The following is a 19,231-nucleotide window of genomic DNA, read 5'->3' on the forward strand; positions in this document are numbered from 1 at the left end:
TTAGTGCTACTAACAGTAGTAGTTCATTTTTCAAGTTTTGCCTCTAACCGACGCACCAAACTCAGAACACGCTGCATTCAAATGTCCTGAATAGCTTTAAAAGCTATAAAGCTTTAAAAGTTCACACGACAAGACATGCAGTAACACAGACTGACCACCAGCCCAGGGGCTCAATGAAGGAATGAAATCTGCTCTAGGCCAAAGCAACACATATCTCGAACCACTCAGCTTTGGAATAAAAGCTACTGCTGTACACACAGCTTTTGCCAGCTATCAAATTATACGTCTCAACTGCATAAGATAGTTTTCAGACACATTAAGGTACTTCCAGCTAACCATACCTATGTTTGAACCTTTTTCAAGTTGTACATTTTAGAAAAATAGGGGTGTTTAACCCCACTGTATTTTGTGTAGATCTTCCAGTACTTCAGATGGGGAGAAAACAAATACAGGAACCAATATAAATACTATTTTCTGTGCACTTTGCCCATGAGGTAGAACTTGAATCACATAATACATAACAAAACCTACATGTTTAGCCAGTACTGCATCACTCCTTTAGAGCCATTTACAGTGCATCTGGCCTCCAAACCTCTCCATTCTCTAAAAATGATAATACAGTGATGCTGATTACACTAACAAAAGCTTAGTCCTGTTTACACCTCCGCTGCAATGGCATCAGTACAAGAATTTAAAGGCAGGATGTACTTACCATGACCTAAAATATGGAAGGGTTACTTAGAACTATCTTGTTATTTCCTGTCTCTAGAAAACATAAATGTACGGTTGATAAGTGTTCTTGGCCTGAAGCTGGCTCTGTATCATACAGCACTCTCCTCTACCTTCTTCTCAGTTGGCAAAACTATTTTTCATGGAAGTGCTCGCTCTTCCTCTACCATTCTGATGACACAACTGCTGCCACTGAGTACTGACAAAGCAAGATGGAGCATATTGGCAGCACTGGCCGACATTATCATACTCACTGGGAACTGGGGCACTGCCAGCAGAGCAGCACCCACCACAAGACAGATATTGTGTCCCCAAACCTCTCATTCTGCCCACTGCATTCTTCAAGAGCACCAACAGTGCTGGACCAAGGCAGCTGACTCCAGAAGATGGCCCGTGGAGCTGGACTACTCCAGCTGGCATTCCACCCACTGCTGGCTACCTTGCTGAAGCCAAAATGTGCGTGCATATCTACAGCCATTCACTTGTTTCAGACCAGACAGGTGGGGCTATAGGCTCTAAAAGGGCTTATGCTGCAATCATCTGATCAGAATATGCCCACTGCTTACAGAGGAAAAAAAAGCAAAGAAGATGATAAATGCACAGTAACTGGAGAAAACAGGAGAAAGAACTGACTTTGATGTCAAAAAGTGTTCAAAGTTGGGGTTCTCAAGGTGCTAAAGGCAGGCCTATGTGTATATATAGTGTACCACTATGCTGGTACTTCAGAGCAGCAACAGCTGCTCTCTCAGTAAGCTTGAAGTGCTGACCTGGTCCTTGTTTAAGCTGCTCCACAGCAGAAAAAAAAAGATGTATGAACTGTAAAGAGCCCAGATAGATTCCAACCAGTCAGCCCCTCCCAGGTTTTCTAGCTGTTGTTAGAGAAGTACTATTTTAACTTTGCGACTAGATTAAAGGAAAACACAGAATCAGTAAAGGGAATCAAATGAAGGCTTCCCTCCCCCTTTCTAAACACTTGGAACTGTCAGGACTGTCAGGAGGCATTTGGGCACGCTTTTCAAATATAAGAACTGAAACAGAAAAACTAGAGAAAATCTGGACAAAATTCAGTTTTCTACAGCTAAATTTCTTTGCATGAAAAAAGCAATAACCCCTCAGCGACTTAGAAAATATTTCTGTTCTGATTATTCAGCTATTAAAATGGGAAAGTGCCATTTTATGACAATTGCTTTTGGCAGGAGATATTTTACACCGATATTCTCAAGGAATATGCACATAAGGAAGAACAATATTAAAACCTTCAGCGTTAATCTGTATTTTCAAAGCTAAGCACATTCTGACAAACCTTCTAATAGACAGTGTTCAAAATTCATAACGTATATGAGCATGATTACATTACTCTAATTTATTTTTTATCCTCTCATGCACAGCAATAAAATTTTACCTTTGAACTTATATTTATTACAACTTTTACTCAACGGAGGGCACGCAAGCACAGAAATACAATAAAGCTCTGCTAATTCCATACATTATTGAAATCCTAACGCTGCAAATGCTACCTTACTGTCTTCATGCATACTTAAAATTTCAATTCAGATGTTATTTCATTCAAAGGGCAACTTAAGCAACAGCAAATGCTTCTTTTAGGTTTGTGGATTAGTGTAGCAAAATGACATTTTATATACTTGGAGGAAAAATAAGCGATACTTGTATTTGTTTAGGTGTTGCATGTGAAAATGTGATAGATGCTAAATAATTGAGTGCTCCATCCATCAGACTCCTAAGCACAACAAAAACATACAGCAGGGCATAACCTTTGCTTACCCCTCAGCAGCTGTAAACCAGGTCTAATTTCAAAGGTAAAAATCCCAATGGCTCCACCAAATGGGGAACCATACAGCCATGCTGCTTCAAACTACAGGAAAGACAAACAGGTGAAAGCATGGGATGACCTTAGCCAGCATGGAAAACTCAAAGTGCAACCCAGCAAACACCTGTGAGATGTGTGCAGAATGCAAGTCTCCACACATGTGTAAAGCCACCTGCTGTCAGATGGAATACTAGGGAGGAACCATGAAGAACAAGTGAAATCTAACCTTAAAACAATAAAGGTCATCATGTGACAGTAATGATACGCGGCCAATGAAAACATGACAACTGACAAACAAGACAAATCCTGAACGTCTCTTGACTTGGTTGACATAATACTGAGTGATATAGCAATACAAGTCAGTGAAGTGGCAGCTCCTGCAACTAAACACATGATGAAGTGTGAAAGTTGACTCAAACTACAACTGTAATATTGGCACAACTTTCTTTTTCTTCCAAAAGGTCACTTCACACATTAGCTCCAGCTTCATTGATCAGCAGCTGAGATAACTGCCGCTCACACGCGCCTCAGAGTCATTGGGAAAAAAGACAAGCAGATGACTTTCTGCATACCATGTCCTCATCACATTTCAGGTAATTGTCCAATCAAAGATAAGGCAAAAACAGGGAAAAGAAGCCTGCAGAATAGAATACTCTGAAAGTGTAACAGAAACAGCCACCTTTATATTCGGTATTGAGTGATCAAAAATGGTAGCTATTATAAGTGCTGTAATTACACAGCTAGGACTCAGAACTGTGGTCTGCTTACATGGAAACATGACCACACAATGCTTGATGCCTCCTGAGCTCAGAGGAGCAGATCTCCCATTCGTGGCCAGGCACTGAATGCCGAAGGACTGCACACCCAAACTGAAGTCAGTCTGCTGGAAAGCTGCTCAATTCCCACCATGTCTACATCTCTCACACAGGTTTCCTGGCCACGACTGAAGACTGAGCCTGATACTTTCATACCTAAAAACCTTATCAAGGAGAATGAAACAAAAGTTCTCTGCTTGTGAGTAATCAGCAGACAGCACAGCCAGCCAAGGCAGCTACAAGAAAGAAATGCAAACAAATATATTGACCCCATAGAGGTTTTTGGCCATGAAATACCCAAACAGGCTGGAGGAAGTACATTAAAGGCCAGGTCAAAACTCCAGCACATATAAGGAAGCTGCCACGCTGGAGGATTTCCCAGGGTTTTCTAAGACTTAGTGCAAGATGCCAAGCTCTCAGACTCAGCTGATGGCAGTCAGGTTCCTGAGCTACTCCGTGCCACAGTGCACCCAGCTGGAGCAGGGCAAAACTCACCTATGTCTGACATCCTGCAACAAGCAGCAAAGCAGGGAGCAGGTCACCAAGGCAGCCAAAGCCACACACTTTGCTCTCTTAACATCATAAAGTAAGCAAACTGCTAAGCGATAAGGAAAAGAGCTCCTGTGCCAGAGTAACAATCAACATTTTGTCACAGCACAAAAAACGATTTTTAAATTTGGTCTTAACTACACTTGGTCTAGATAGGAATGGTGTGTTAAAATAAAGGGGCAAGGTTGCTTTGAAACTACGAAAGCAGAACAAGATTTTACTTGCTCTCAAGCAATTGAAATGTACTCTTCCACAGATGGAAGAGAGTTTAAAGTCACCTCACTGGCAGCATAACCTCCCAATATACTGAAAGCCAGAAGGAAGTGCTGAATTAATACATATATGCTAACACACGCTCCCACAGCCATGAATGTTTAATCTCATTTTTCACTGACACTGTATCCAGTGGTTGCTACATGGTTTCGAAGCCTTGAGACAAGGGCAGAACCAGAGGAAAGCTCCTGTAAAACAGGGAATCACAGAAAAGCAGTCAGAGTGAAATGTCTCCAGAGAAAGCCAGGAGCACAGCAGTATCGGCGCATCAGGCAAGGCAGCTCTTGTTAACATCTGGACAAGGATGGAGGGCGGAGGGAAGGAAGTCAATGTGAGCACCAGGGAAGCCTGCTCTAACCTTCACTAATCGTGGGGCTGCATTTTGAAGATGTCTGAATGCTTCCTATCAATATATAAGCTTATAATGTATACACTTACTGTGTATACAGAGAGGCAAACAAAATGAGTTTTCAGAGAGCATGTAATACTGGCTGAACACACAAGATAAGTTATTACGTACTAACCATCTGATGGAAAAAGGAACTTTACACATTGTGTAGGGGGCTTGCCCATATATCTTAATGCTCTAGACTATGACAAATGATTGGATAACAACTCTTACTCCCTTTGTCATCATCCATCTTCTTAGGAGGCTTATTTCCTCAAATCCTGATGATGAACCTCTGTAGTCACTTATCTGAGCAGTGAAAATTTATTGCCTTTACTAGAAAATGAAATTCTCCTCCGAGAGAAATGGAATGGACACAAAAGGGCAAATTTCCACCCTGATGTACACGGACGTATTTCCTCTCTCTTTATTAGGAACTATACACATTTATCCTGTCACGATTTTGACCAAAGGGTATCTCCTGTGTTAATAAGAGTGGCTAATTTCCAATTAAAAAAAAAAGAATACAGATCACAGAGATGCCCTAATGAGAAAAATGATGAGCCCCCATAGTAATCCTGCCTTGACTGCACATATTTAACAGGGCTGCCAAAGCAGTCTCCAAAATACTCACTAATTACTTTGGACTGCCTCCAGCCCCTGTCACTGGCAGAGAACAGGAGAACTTCGCAAGGAGCAGCCCACCGAGCGTTCAAAGATGATACTGTTATTTTGAGAAAGGATTGAATGAGTCAAGAGATGAACAAAGTTCCATGGACAGAGAATACTGCCAGATTCTGTGGCCTCCATGAGCAGCTGCACAATAACTCTCCAGCAAAGACAAGAGCAGACCAAAAACCAGTAAGATGCAGAAGCACAGAACAGCCAGCAAACATTGCAACACTCGTTTCTGACTTAAGCATTAGCTATGCTCAGAGGTTATTGGGACATGTATGAGACTGAAGGGTAAAAAGATTTCTACTCTTGTTGATTTTCAATGAACTCTGCTGAAAGAGTGCATATGTGCTCTTTTTGTGTGTGTGTTCAATGGCAAGAGTTCCTACTCACAAGAGAGACTTCTCCCAATTCAGAGAGCCCATGAATTAATACCATGGGGTGTAACTGAGGGGTCCGTAAGGACTTCACTGAAAAAAACACATTCCTGCTTCCGCCCCATCAGCTGTGAGAACCAGCAAACCTGTAAAAGTCACACGTGACTCAGAAGAAACAGTACAAAGAAGTGTCATTCAAGACTTCATATCAAGTTGCACAGTTAGCCATTAATTACCTTGGAGTTACAACATCCATTCCAGCTCTACAGTACAAAAAGGGCTGAAAGAACTGCAGGTGCCCCAAATGACACCATAAATATTGATCGCAGTGCTGTTCCTCTTCATTAGCCATGAAGAGAGCAATGTTTCTCAAGGGAGAGGAAAAAGCATATCCAATTTTAATCAAACTGCTGTACTAAAATGCAAACCTCATGGAATATTATTTTAATTATTGCTCTGTACTCATGCCAAGTGCAACCTATAATAAAAAAAAATGGAGATGTTCCTGGACGGAAAGACAAAACGTCAAGCTACCAGGCAGGTACACCACATGAAGGAGCACTGTGTAACAATACCCAAGTGAGCACTGCAACTACTAACAGCAGTTTTCCAGCCCAATGCCTCACCCTGGGCTCATTAGCCCAGCAGAGAGATGAGAACCACAGTTCATTAACCACCTCCAACTCCGTGCTGCCACAGCTATAGTCTTCCTGAGATCCAAGCTGGTCATGGCAATGGAGAGGCCATACAGGCTTATTAGCTTATTCAGATCTACCTATGTAGTAGAGTACATAAATCCTAAACCATTTAACCTTCAAAATATATGTCTGGGAAGACTGCCAGTGAATATTTGAAAAGGATTACAGGAATTGTGTTAGTTGTCACAGAAAATGAAAATACGAATTTCAATAGAAACTCTATGGAAGGGGGAGTTTTTTCCCCCAAAATCTGTTAGTCTAGCAGCCACACTGAATGAAGGGAGAATTGTACAACCAGCTCAGACAACGCAGGGTGAGCTGAAATACTTTAAAAGCAACATTTTTATCTACTGGAATAAAACACTTTCCCTTTTAATTTTACTTTTTTTTTTCCACTTTAATCAGAGTATAACCTCATTAAATGACAGTGTGCGAAAAGAACATATAAACACGAAAGAAAAAATAAAAACTTTCTGAATAAATTAATGTTTATTGCTTTTAGACTTTGATATTCTGGTCTTTTCTACTTAAATGCAGTTTAAATGTATTACTTGCCACGGCCTTTACGTTAAACCCAGAAAGTCTGCAATTTGTGATAAAATTCCTTATCTCTCTCTTTCTGAACCTACGCAAAGATCCAAGGTTAATTTGCAGATAATATTTCTTCATGAAATAATTATCTTAGTCTATAGTGGTTAAAATAGCTAAATTTGAAAGAGAGATATGTAAAAATGAAGCTGCTGCTACTGCTGGAAGGAAGCTGCCTCCCCCAGTGGGGCCAAAGCCTGGCTCAGGGTACCACCAAGCACTGCGCATTCTCTCTCACCCTGGCAGTCAACGCAGTGCCAACCTGGGTGCTGGATACAGACCTCTGCAGTGAGATGCAGAATGGGATCTGGCCTTGCGTGGCTTCATCCTCCAAGCCTTCAAATACCAGCAGAGAGGTGACCTCCCCCCGGCAGGAGCCCCTAACACTCTACCAACAGAGCTATGTGATCAGACCACAGCTTTGGGTGGCCCCAACTCAGCAATGTCACAGCAAGCCACAGGCACCAGGAGCCTACCGCAACCCCAGAAGTGCCTGTAGGGACAGCACAATGTGGCAAGTGTCCTCTTATTGCACACTGGAGACTCCAGCCCACATCACACCAGCCCTGTTCTCTCAAATCCCAAAGGTAGCAGCAGCACTTTTCCTCCAGGAGTCTCAGAAGGACAAAGAAAGGGATGGCCACGTGTGCTCCTCTTACAGGCTTCTGCCCCCCTAAGGTCTCATCTGCCTTCCCATCACATCATTTGTCACCTCAGTTTATTTCTTCCTTCCCAAGGAAAGCTTAATCTGACCAAGACGCTTTCTATTTTTTTCCTCTCCTTATTCCTGATCCTTTTCCAAACCCAGCTCTGTCTCATTATGACTCTATTGCCCACTGAAGAATCACTTTCTTCAGCCATTCTTTCTCATCCTTCTAATTTTACCAAACACCCTCCCATTAAACTATACAAATATATTCATTCAGTAAATATCCCATTAACCAGGTCAGCATACAGTATTCACAACTTATTACAGAGCAACACCAAATCAGTCACTGAAGCAATTATGCAATTGTACAGCAGACAACTCACTTTAATCTTAATATGGTGATGAAGATGTACGTGTCAACGTTCATTCACATGACTCATTCATTTCCAAGCACTGTACACCATTTGTTTTGCCATCAGTTCCGCAGCACTGCTGTGTACCCTGATCTGTAAGCTATGCCAAGTGCCAGCAAATACCAGCTCAGTACTTCACCCCTTATGTAAGTGATTTTGTTACTGAATCTAAAGGTGATTCTGAGCTTGCATCTCCCAGGAGAGAGGGAGCAAAAGCCAGGCTAGATATCAGAATCAAACCCTCAACAAGCATTTTTATCACAAAATGATATTAAAGAAATAAAGATGCTTCCAGAACTATTAAAATAGATGACTGTAGAGAAGAGGAATCATAGGTAAGATTATGGGATGCCACAGCTCCCACAGAGGAAGAAAAAAAGGGGCTTTAGAATCACAGCCTTATTTGAAGGCATTCATTTATTTAAGCGCCTTGGGAAAACAGGTTGCCATTTAATATTAACAAACAGGAATATGCTCCGTCAACTACATGCAGTACCACAGACATTTTGAAGAGCTAAATAAATAATGTATTAGAAAACTGAGCTGAGCCTGAATTAATACAGACTCCTATGATATAAAGGAATGGCAGTGGTGGAATTACTTTCTTGGGATTTAAGTCCTATACACAGTATTAAAAGTAAAGGCGTTAAGATACTTATTGATAGGCAAGAAACTGTTACCCTTAGATCTATGCATGCCCTGGGAGCACTCCATTAAATTTACAGTCTCAGAGAGTTTGCAACACAGTTATACCAAACCAGTCAGCTTTATTTGTAAACACCATCAACAAAAGCAAACTGCCCTCCCAACTGCAGTCTCTTTTGGTACAGTACTGAGCACACAACAAAACAGTGCTGACTATGCACTGAACTTGGGCAACCTGGTGAAACTGGGGGAAATTCTTGCTGCATTTAGTGGAAATTTTACATGTGTTAGGAAAACTGGAATTGGAACTCACAGAATCATCTTGGTTTCAACAAAGTAGGATGGGCAGCCATGTCCTGCCTGCCATCTGCCTCCAATATTGTTCTGAAACAAGGCCCTCTTCAAACTATACCTCCCTCCCACTGGTCATAACGCGTGAATCCCCCCAGACATCCTAGCCACAAGACCAAAGCACAGAACCAATTTAGCAGGATTGGTTTTTCCTCCTTGGTGATACAAAAGGAAGAAGCAATGCTTTCTGCTCACACAGCGCTGACCCAGCACACACCTTGTTTGTCCTTGTTTCTGTTTCTGGGCTTGGGATTGCTGGATCAGTGCGAAGGCTCATATGGCAACACAAGCAGACACCCGATGGCAAAGCACAGACATAACTCCCAGCAAGGAACTACACAAATTCATGCTTACCAGCCCAATCCCACATCTCAGTTTGAATTCTATGGGGGGAAGGCAGAGAAGAAAAGGGAAAAAATATAAAAGGATCTGCTTTATGAGCCACGCTGTATTAAAAGCATACAATATGAGAGGAATAGGCTTCAAAACTGGAAAACGCTCTTGCATTTGTCAGCTGCCTAAAGATAAAACCCTAACTGGTTGTTTACTTGAAAAGGAGTTATGAAAAACCTTTTCCCGTTACTTGTCTAATTCTTCCTAACAAAAGCAGTTCCCAATATGAGACAACTGCAGACGTGTTTCGTACAGGCAGAAAACAAGATGAACACCGAACAATGGACTTTTAAATTGTTCTCAATCTCCTCGAAGATTGAATCTTCCCCAATTCACTAATTTACATTCACTCCAGCACTTCACAAAAGCTCCCTTTTCTTAAATATGAGATTCAATTCACAGATAAACAAGAGTGATAATGCAATCTATACTTAAAATAATAACCTGGCATCCAAGTTTTGGCAGAATAAGGAGTCCTCCCTTTTCTCTGTCCGGTCTTAGTCTATTACTTCTTGTTACTACTTCAGAGCTCAGTGCTGCAGTCAAAGTCCACTGATCTCTTGTGTTTCTACACAAACAAGAATCCATGTGAGGAGCCCTGAAACTCAATGGGAATTTGACCCAGAAAAGAACAGTAGAGAGCATTTACGAGCTGCACATCACAGTCATTTCCCCCTTTCTGCAATTTCTCTACCATTTCAGCACATCCTTTTCATTACTACCACTGGACTAAACATGACTTGTTTCTTAATGAAGAGTCTTGGCATTACAATATTTAATTGGAATTAAAAGGAAGATTTACCTTAATAAAATGACAGACTAACACGTGGATGAGCCAATCTCTGCAGTGCAGCACCAGCCCAAAATTTCCACATTCTGAACTCCTAATTAAAGTTTATCCTAACTTTGTATTTTAAGGGAGGAACCTTCCCCCCTGGCATCCATTAACCTCAAAACAAGGAATTAAATTTGTTTTTCATCAGCTCTGCTTCATAAACAGAGAGAAACTTTAAGAAAGGGCAGCGCTAATTTTCACTCAAGCGCTGTATGAAGGCAGCTCCAATCATTTCTGCACCACACACAGCACCAAAGGAATTTCAGCTACAGAAAAAGCCTTCTGTAGGGCCACCCAGCAGGAAAGGATTAAATTACACAAAGGGCACCTCTTTCTCCTCCACAGAAAGGTCTGTGGTCAGAGATCAATGTGAGAAACTGTCTATTTAAGCTGTACTCAAATTATTTCCTTCCACGAGCACTGCAAGAAGCTTGCTGCTGATCCCCATGGCAGAGCAATCGCACCACCAGATCCCAGGCTGTCTTCCATTGCCATGGGTTGTACGGTAGCTTGGATTCCAGCCTACCAGACCTCATGTACAGAATGCAATAAAACACCAGCAATTTCTTTAACCCTAATGACCTTCTGCTTAATTTAAATCCATTACGCTGTTTGCAGTATTTCTCTTAGGAAAGAAGGTCCCAGCTAAAATAATTTGAACCGAGAACTGGACAATTTTCTGTCTATTAAGAAGAAGAAATCAGTATCAACTACGTTAAAAGCAGTCTTCTGTGTGTTAGCCTGGCTTCCTAAGGAAATCACAATATGCTATCATGCTCTTTTTGAAACCAGTCACTGATGTAAACCAAAACTGACGCAAGGTTGGTCCCTTAAAGGTTTACGTGTCTACTTGAACTAGAAGCAGCCTGATGGAAAAAGTCACAGATTATTTGCCATCACTTAGGGAAAGTTATCCAGCCTGCTTTCTTCGCTGGCCAGATGCAGGCTGGTTAAAACCCCAGCACCCAGAGCTTGGTATGAATCCAGCATCTGGTCTGCCCTATGGGATGTTTGGGGAACGCAGTGAGGAGCAGAGCTGTGGGGCAGGAAGCTGAGCACATGCAGACAAAGACTGCATCAACACCAAGGGAAGATAAAAGCTGCAAGTACAGAGAACAGGAATCCCTCCTGGCTCACTCCGATTCTTTTTTCAGAAGGTATTTTGATAACACTTCTGCAAATGATCTCCTGTCTTTTCAACATGAAGGGATCAGAACAGCTGCTTAAATGAAAGGTTCATGTCTGCACAATCTGTGCTGGGTTTTCTCACAATTTAGCTGCAGGATCTTTCAGAAAAATGGTTGGAATGGTGTCATATACACATGCTGTAATATCTGGTTAAAAAGAGAAATGGCTTAAGGACAGTGTAAATGCAAGGAGCTTTGAATTCATGTATCCCAAGGGGCTATTACAGACAGGAGACCAAAGCTCAAGGAAGTTTTGTGATTTGCCCCATGTCACAACTATGCAAAGAGGCTCTGAACGCACCACATCAAAACCGGGCCAAAAGATAACTCATGAGCATTATGAATAGCCACTGGTTGTTTTCAGAGGATACACTTCTAGGTATCGAAATGAACAGAGGTGTGACTAGAGCACAAAATGCCTTAGCAACTCCACTTGGGATAAGAAGCATAAAAAGATGCCAGAAAGCATCCCCATTTATATTCCTTAAAATTGTGAGCTTTGTGCTCTGTGTATAAGAGACAACACAGGTGTTACCAGTTATGTACAAGAAGTGAGGAAAATACTTTATATATGTTAAATGCTTCTTTCCTTGCTAAAATGGCAGTGAAATCATTAGGAACCTGTTTAGTCCCCAGATTCCGAATATTTACAGATGAGGTTCACACCTTCACTCTCAAATCCTCCACCCACTCCTATAGTAACTTCACTCCCTGCTGGGTCGCAGATCTAGAATCCATAAACAGATGCACAGTTATAAAATACGATACAGGAACCCTATTTCAGTCCATTTCACTCTTTCAAGAAATAGTTAATTTTAGTTATATTTGTACTAATATAGAGCATTATAAAAATTAATCCTTCCATCCAGCTTCTTCAATCCTCTCACACCAGTGTTACAGACTGCAGGTCACCCGCACACACCATGCTCTTTAGGTAACCTTTACCACAAACTCAGATCAACTTATGTCAGCCTCATCCTATAACATTTAAAGCACAAAAGGGCAATAAAAATCTTGCAGTAATGAGTAATGTTTATGTTTTTCTTAATGTTACAATTTCTATTTCTGAAACAGTGACCTGAAACCTTTGTTCCTATTCTACAGGTGTTAGAAGCTCAAGTTAATTAAAAAAAAAAAGGAAGAAAAGCAGCACTTGCTGTTCCCACTCGTGAATTCAAGCAGGAAATCCATCTCCTCTCTGCTGCTACAACCATAGGGAAGAAATGGCCTTTGTCCACACCATTTTAGCACCCTTCTGAAGTCTTAAAAAACATCTTTTGGAGACATTATGTATGAAAAAAGAGCAGCAGATACTGAAAAGAATAGTGTTTATGCGTAGAAATTCATCTGAGGGCACTCAGCACTACACCACAAGCTCACACTTACCTCAGCTGACACTGAGAAACTATTTTCACAGGTAACTGTAATTCTTTACATTGACAAGCACAGGGAGGATGAAAGCTGTCCGTATCCCCAATCAACTCGACGGGTATCTGTGTCTGCTGACTCTACAGAGCTGAAATCGCCTCTGGATACTGATTATAGCTGCCTTCTGGGTGACTGACACAAATCACGCTGCCAGGATTTGCAAGGCACAGCCGCAGTTCAGTTGGAAATTGTACAACATGTGTGCATTTAAGGGCAAAGGAAATTAATATCTGAGTTTATCCTCTAGATTTAAGACCATAGCCTAACCCCCCCCCAGCTTTCTACCCTTAAACATCATACCCTGTATCATAGCACAATGTGCCTGACTCTCACACACATATCTATGCAAATTCAGCTACAGCAAGAATTGTATATATAGACATCTGAGTTTCTATCTTCCTTCACTTGTGAGCCATACGGTTGCTGCAGTCTTGAATGAATTTTAAAAGTCTTGGTGTGACTAAGCAAAGAAAGTTCTTCCTTTTAGCAGCTTTCCCTAAAATTAACCTAAAAACGATCTTCCTTTTCTTTTGTGGACATCAGCCTGAGTAGGGGTTGCAAAAGCAGTAAATTCACTGGACTCCATGAAGGTGTCTGTCCTCAAACCGTTGATGCACCTTTCCTGGGTCAGTTCACTGAATTTTGTCTTTTTAAATGATTCCTGTAGGAGATGTTAAACATTCGGTGATGACTCAGCTTCAGAAAGGTAAGATCTAACATAGGGAACTACATCTCCACCAGGCTCATAAACCAGTCTGCCCAGAGAGCACATCAATCTTAATTACTACCAAAGAAAACCCCCTACACACACACAAAAAAAAAAAGTTTCAAATCTAGTGAACAAGCCACACATCATTCAAGGAGACTTCTGAAACACTCATGACACTCATCAGCCTTACTGCTACACTGTAACATGCTCCTTCCACCATGGTTTGCAACGTGAGCAGCACAAGATCCTATTTAGTGGCCACAAGGATTTGGGTTTCCACTTGCCAGAAAATTACTGTTTGGGGATCAGCAGCTCCAATGACAGGGTTTGGCAGGGTACGCCCACAGCCAAGGAGGAGAAATGAGTGGACTTATATGCATGAGTTTTAGCCCTAACAGGACCACCCAAAATCCAAACCCCACATCCGAGAGCATTGTTCAAACACTCCCTGAGCCCCAGCAGCTCAGGGCCATGACCACTGCTCTCTAGGGCAGAACTTTCCCCTCATCCTCACCTGGCCCTTCTCAATACAGCTCCATGCTGTTCCACTGGGCCCTGTCACTATCATCAGAGAGATCAGCACAGTATAGTCCATAAAGCACATGTACTACTCAGACCTCACTCTGCAAGTTCTGTGATGCTAAAGCTGACAACACAGATTTGAGCAAAGCAGTATATAGCTCCATCTTCCTGAATGTCAAAGATCTAAGAAACCAAGACTAAATAGTCCCTAACCCACAGACTGAGCTCTGTAACGTTTAGCTGTACATCATTCACTCATTTACTCCCTAGAAGCGCACTCTCCACCTGCCCCATCTTCAAGTCAGAGCCTTCCCATGCCTGCCCAGTGCACAAACACGTCTGGGAAAAAGCACCATAAAAATGATTTTCCCTCCTCCGTGTATTAAGGTCAGATTAAAGACAGGTTAAAAGTTAAAGACTTGGATTTCTGAAATTCATGTTAAGCCAGAGCTTTTCAGACAGCTTCATGTGCTGAACCAGGAACGAAGTGAGATGCCCCCTGTCCCAGCAGTGCCTTCTGAAGGCTGCAAGCCAAGCTCTTGTGGATGTGCCAGCTGATGCTGTGTGACACCACTTGCCAAGCAGCACACACATTGTAAGCTATCTTCTTGGACAACGACTCCTGGGGAACAAAGGATGCGACACAGTCAGACTGGAAGTATAAGCAGCTGACTGAACTCAGAGATATTAATGTTCTACCCCCAAGGAGACTCCAAGCATCCTTAGGTGCAGTGCTTCACTGGCAGGCTGTGGCAGAACATAATACTGGACCTTAAAATAACACTGCTTTGATTACTTTACTTCCCTTTACTCTTCACTTGAATTCCAACAGGATTTCAGTGTCTGCTCTGTCAATAGAGCTGTGTGAATAATGGATTTCTGTTTGGGCACAGAACCAAGAAAAAAAAAAAAAAGGAAAGAAAACCTCTGTTTTATGTAGTCTGAAAAGACAGTAGGGGAGGATTTAAGAAAAAGTAATTTCAAGATAAAGCAAAATGTTTACTCTAAAAGGAATATTTTGCTTTTGTATTATTCTCCTTTTCAAATATTTTGATTTTATTATTTTGCTTCAGACTTGGTCTATTTCATCACAAGAAAGCAAACACTAAACAGCTCATTTAAAAGAGTTGAAGGAAAACATCCTGACTCTCTGAAAAACTGTTTTCCAGTTTTACAAATAAAAGCCCTTCAAGTTTGGGAACAGACCCATTTCACCCCAACGTGCACCTTTTTTCAGTAAACTTAATTATGTTTAAGTAATAAAAATATCTATTCCCAACTCAACATGTGCCACATTCTGGATAGTGACTCCCCAGAATCGAAGAGATCACATCGCTGAACAACAAGACAACTGCAGTATGTCAGACTTCTAGCAGAACTGCCAGGACAGCAGCAGAAGTTGAACAACTTTTCTGATCAAAAGCTCCAGCAGTAGGTTTGAAAGGCTGGTGAGCATGCTTCCTCTGGGGATTTCTTCCATTCTTCAGCTACTGGCCATCTCACCTGACTTACTCAAGGATCTCACCACCAAGCCAGCTATGTGCTGGATAGGGCTGAGAAGGGTGCAGAAATATCCTGTGCCTGGGAGCATCCAGGTGAGGCAGAAGAGGGTGGTTTTGTTACTGAGACCAGGAACTTCCATTTGGGTGCCACTTAAAATTGCCTGCAACTTTAATTCCAGAAAACAAAGTAAGCCTGACACCCAAACTGAGAGCATTGAAAGGAATGGCAATGCTCAGTAGTTCCAAAGAGCTTAATCCTTCCTTCTAATCTAAATTAAATTTCCTTTATTAGATTTATTAGCTAGGAGTAAAACAACCTTAATCAAGTAAAATCAGACTACCTTTGTGTTAAACTTTGTTGATGATCTGCTAATTAAAACAATGAATGCTTTACATATAAACTACTCCATATTTTTTGTTATTTAGACATGAGGTTGTTCGCTGTTACAGAGATAGTGAATTGTTACAAATTGTTCTACTGTTAGTTATCAGAACACAAATATGAAAATTAATAAATGCTGACATGGGAATTACAACCAAATAGATCCTGAATAACAACACTTTGCAATTCATTCAGCAGCACTGCTAATAGTTGAGATTTGGCTTGCCATACTGTTAAGAAACATCTTTTAAATGCTTGAAAAACAAATTATTAATTTTCATGAGCACAGCTGTTATTTCATGAAAACCATTGCAATTTCTTTCACACGTGTTCTCAGTGCAGCCAGGGCACACTCTTCACCAGAATCACCCTTCCATACACAACAGATTGGTTCTACGTTTGTCTTGTTTCAATCTACTTCTGTATTATTAGTATTCTCATACAGGCATGGAAAACAATTCCTGTATCAGACTGGACCCAACAATGAGATGTTAATCCCAGTTGTCTGTTTAAGCATCTAAACCAAAAGACTGGAAAACTGTGAAGGTACACCAGCTCCTGTCTGTGCTGAACTTCTACCTGCCTACCCTGGGCTAAGTCCTGCTGTCTGTATTATCATCAGTCTTTTATACACTGCTACAACCTCAGATTCCCTTCTGCCTTAATGTACAAGATATGCATGCAGCTACAGCAGAGAAATAAGGAGCAGAACATACAAAAAATTATATCAGTCGCTGTCTTCACAAAATGAAACAATGTATTTTGGCTGCTGTTCAACTGCATTATAAAATGAGATAGTTTGACCATGTTTGTGGTTTTGTATCCACTGAGCAACAACATTTAAAGGGAGCAATTGAACTGGAAAGATTTCATGTTTTTTTTTCATCTAGTCAATGCACAGTAATGTTTGTCAGTTCTAATCAAGACTGCCCAAATGCAAATGTCAAATACTTGCAACACTCTGATCAAGAATACATTACAAACAGGAGATTATTCAATTCCTTGTTGATCAAATTAAAATAACTCTGAGAAAAATCAGTAACCATTCTTGGGTTGTTTGTAAATATAAAGTAAGTTCTTAAATACATTCTGCCTGGTACTGATCTAACTTTCAGTTCCATCATCCATCTTCCTGTACTATTCTTTTGGTTGTGCCGAGTTCCCCAAAGCATCCAGTGCCCATTACTAGCTAAACTCATGGAGGCCCTTGCACTGTGCACTCCCCACACACTGGGGTGATCAGTAACGGGACAGACAAGGGGCAGTGCCCCGTTCACTTCAGCTACATACGTCAGAGATAAGATACAATTCCAAGCCCCTCTGTGCTGGAGGAAAGTTTAGACCAATCAACAAAGTCCTGTGCTATGGGAGATAGGAGTGAAAAACACTCTTACCACTGCAAGCAAGGTAATTAAAGTTCATTTTTGGCAAGGGAAGAATTGGTCTTATCATGAAAAAGGCCTCATGCTGAGGGGAGCAGCATGCAACAGCAGAGCATCACACCACACAGCACAAGCTACTGGAGGATGTGGGATCACAGCCACACTGAAAATGGTGGGAGAGGAGGAGATGGGCAAGGGTAGGAAATCATGATGCCAACCTGCACTGTGGTAGGGCCGACAGAAGCAGGGCTGATGCATTTCCTGCTTTCAAAATCTAAAGTAGAGGTGAACTAACACTCTGCAACAAGAACAAGAGAGCACCATGCCAACAAGTCTGGCATTTATATGAAAAGGAAGACATCTTGCAGGGAGGGATACAAAGAACCTAAGTACTCTAATCAACATACTGCAGGCTCTAATTAACTTTGTTGTTAAGATGAGATACATTTGATTTTGCCATTTAAAGTGGTCCAAGAAGTGTTGTGTGTTTTTTTAATCTCTTTAGGCATACAGTGGGAATACTGAGCAGCCATATTAGGCATGGCTGACAGTGGATAAATGACTGAATCTTTGGATACAGCACTGAATTCTACAAGAGCTACTTAAATAAACAAAAATACCAACACACAAAACAGCTACTCTAAATGCTTTCAGCAGGGCGGCTACTTGCATTGAATTTAAACTTCTATATAAATGCTAAACATGAGTACAGGTCTTAAGCTATTTTACCCATAACTGATTTGTCTCGGCTTCACATTTCCTCTTGTTGGCTTTCCCCTACCAATTGGTCAGCTGCTCCAACCAGAACACTTCACGCAGCTCTTGCTGCTTACTCCAGCTTTCATTCAAGAAAATATGTCATGCATTGCAGTGGGAATCTTGCTAGGAGAACATTATAGAAGGAACAAAGGTTACAAAGAAAGCAATTAATATTACTGGAGTAACAGAAGAAGCAAGTTGACTTTTTCCAACCTTGACTTCAAGGATTCTGCCAGTCTTACCCCACTAAATAAAGAATTCAGAAAAGCTTAAAAATATTATTAACCAGTGCTTCTAGTCCATCCTGTGAAGCCTTCTCAATTAGAACAGACAATGATCACATATAGTGACAATCTCACAGTGCTGCTTTTTGGAAACTACAACATGCAGAGAATAATGGAAATGAAAAACACAGTTACAATATGCTTTTGAGCAATTAAATGATGAAGAGACACTTCAAAGGCATCGCTTCTTAAAGATCATAGCCACGGAGAACAGTTTGATCAGACACAGAGCATCTGCCACACTATATTGTATCCTCACAAGTCTCAAGTTGGGGCACCGAAATGGATCTTGGCACAGTTTTAACATGGTGCTCCTCAGCAATACAGGGTTCCATCTGCACGCACCACGTTACAACTGGACTTACACAGTTAAAATCACACATCTAAGAGACCACTCAGTTCAAAGACTGATCTCTTCTCTCTTGTCTATTCTGCTTAGGTAATTTTTATAAGAGTTGAAGATCTTTTCCCCATTTCCACAAACCTGGGAGAAAACTACATATTTCTGCTGCATTTCAGAAGAATCTTTACTCGAGATGGACAAAAGAGACAATTTAATTCCGTCAGATTCCCGTGCCTCATAAATGACACATTATTTTTAACCACTTGTCAATCAAACTCTCATGTTATCAACTTGAAATTGTTTTCTGTGGTCACTCTGAGCACCATATGAAAAAAAATTCTCCATCTCAGACATAAACTTAGGCTCTCAGATGCCACAATTTTGCTACTTTTGAGATGAGAGTAGACTCTCAATGTGATTAAGGACTGCAAAATTGTGCTCCGTGTAATTGAATCTAAAGATCAGACAACACTGACCTTATCGAGAAATGAAACTTTTGGCTCAAGTTCAAACCACGTACAAGAAAT

General features: G+C 41.2%; 1 protein-coding gene across 7 annotated transcripts in view; it reads right to left on the reverse strand.

The window, feature by feature from the left end:
* The window catches only part of THSD7B (thrombospondin type 1 domain containing 7B), a 281,970-nt gene that overhangs the window by 142,139 nt on the left and 120,600 nt on the right, over nt 1-19,231 (reverse strand). The window lies entirely within an intron of this gene.

This window comes from Coturnix japonica, chromosome 7 (assembly GCF_054131305.1).
Source record: "Coturnix japonica strain WE chromosome 7, WE-NBRP24, whole genome shotgun sequence".
NCBI lineage: Eukaryota > Metazoa > Chordata > Aves > Galliformes > Phasianidae > Coturnix > Coturnix japonica.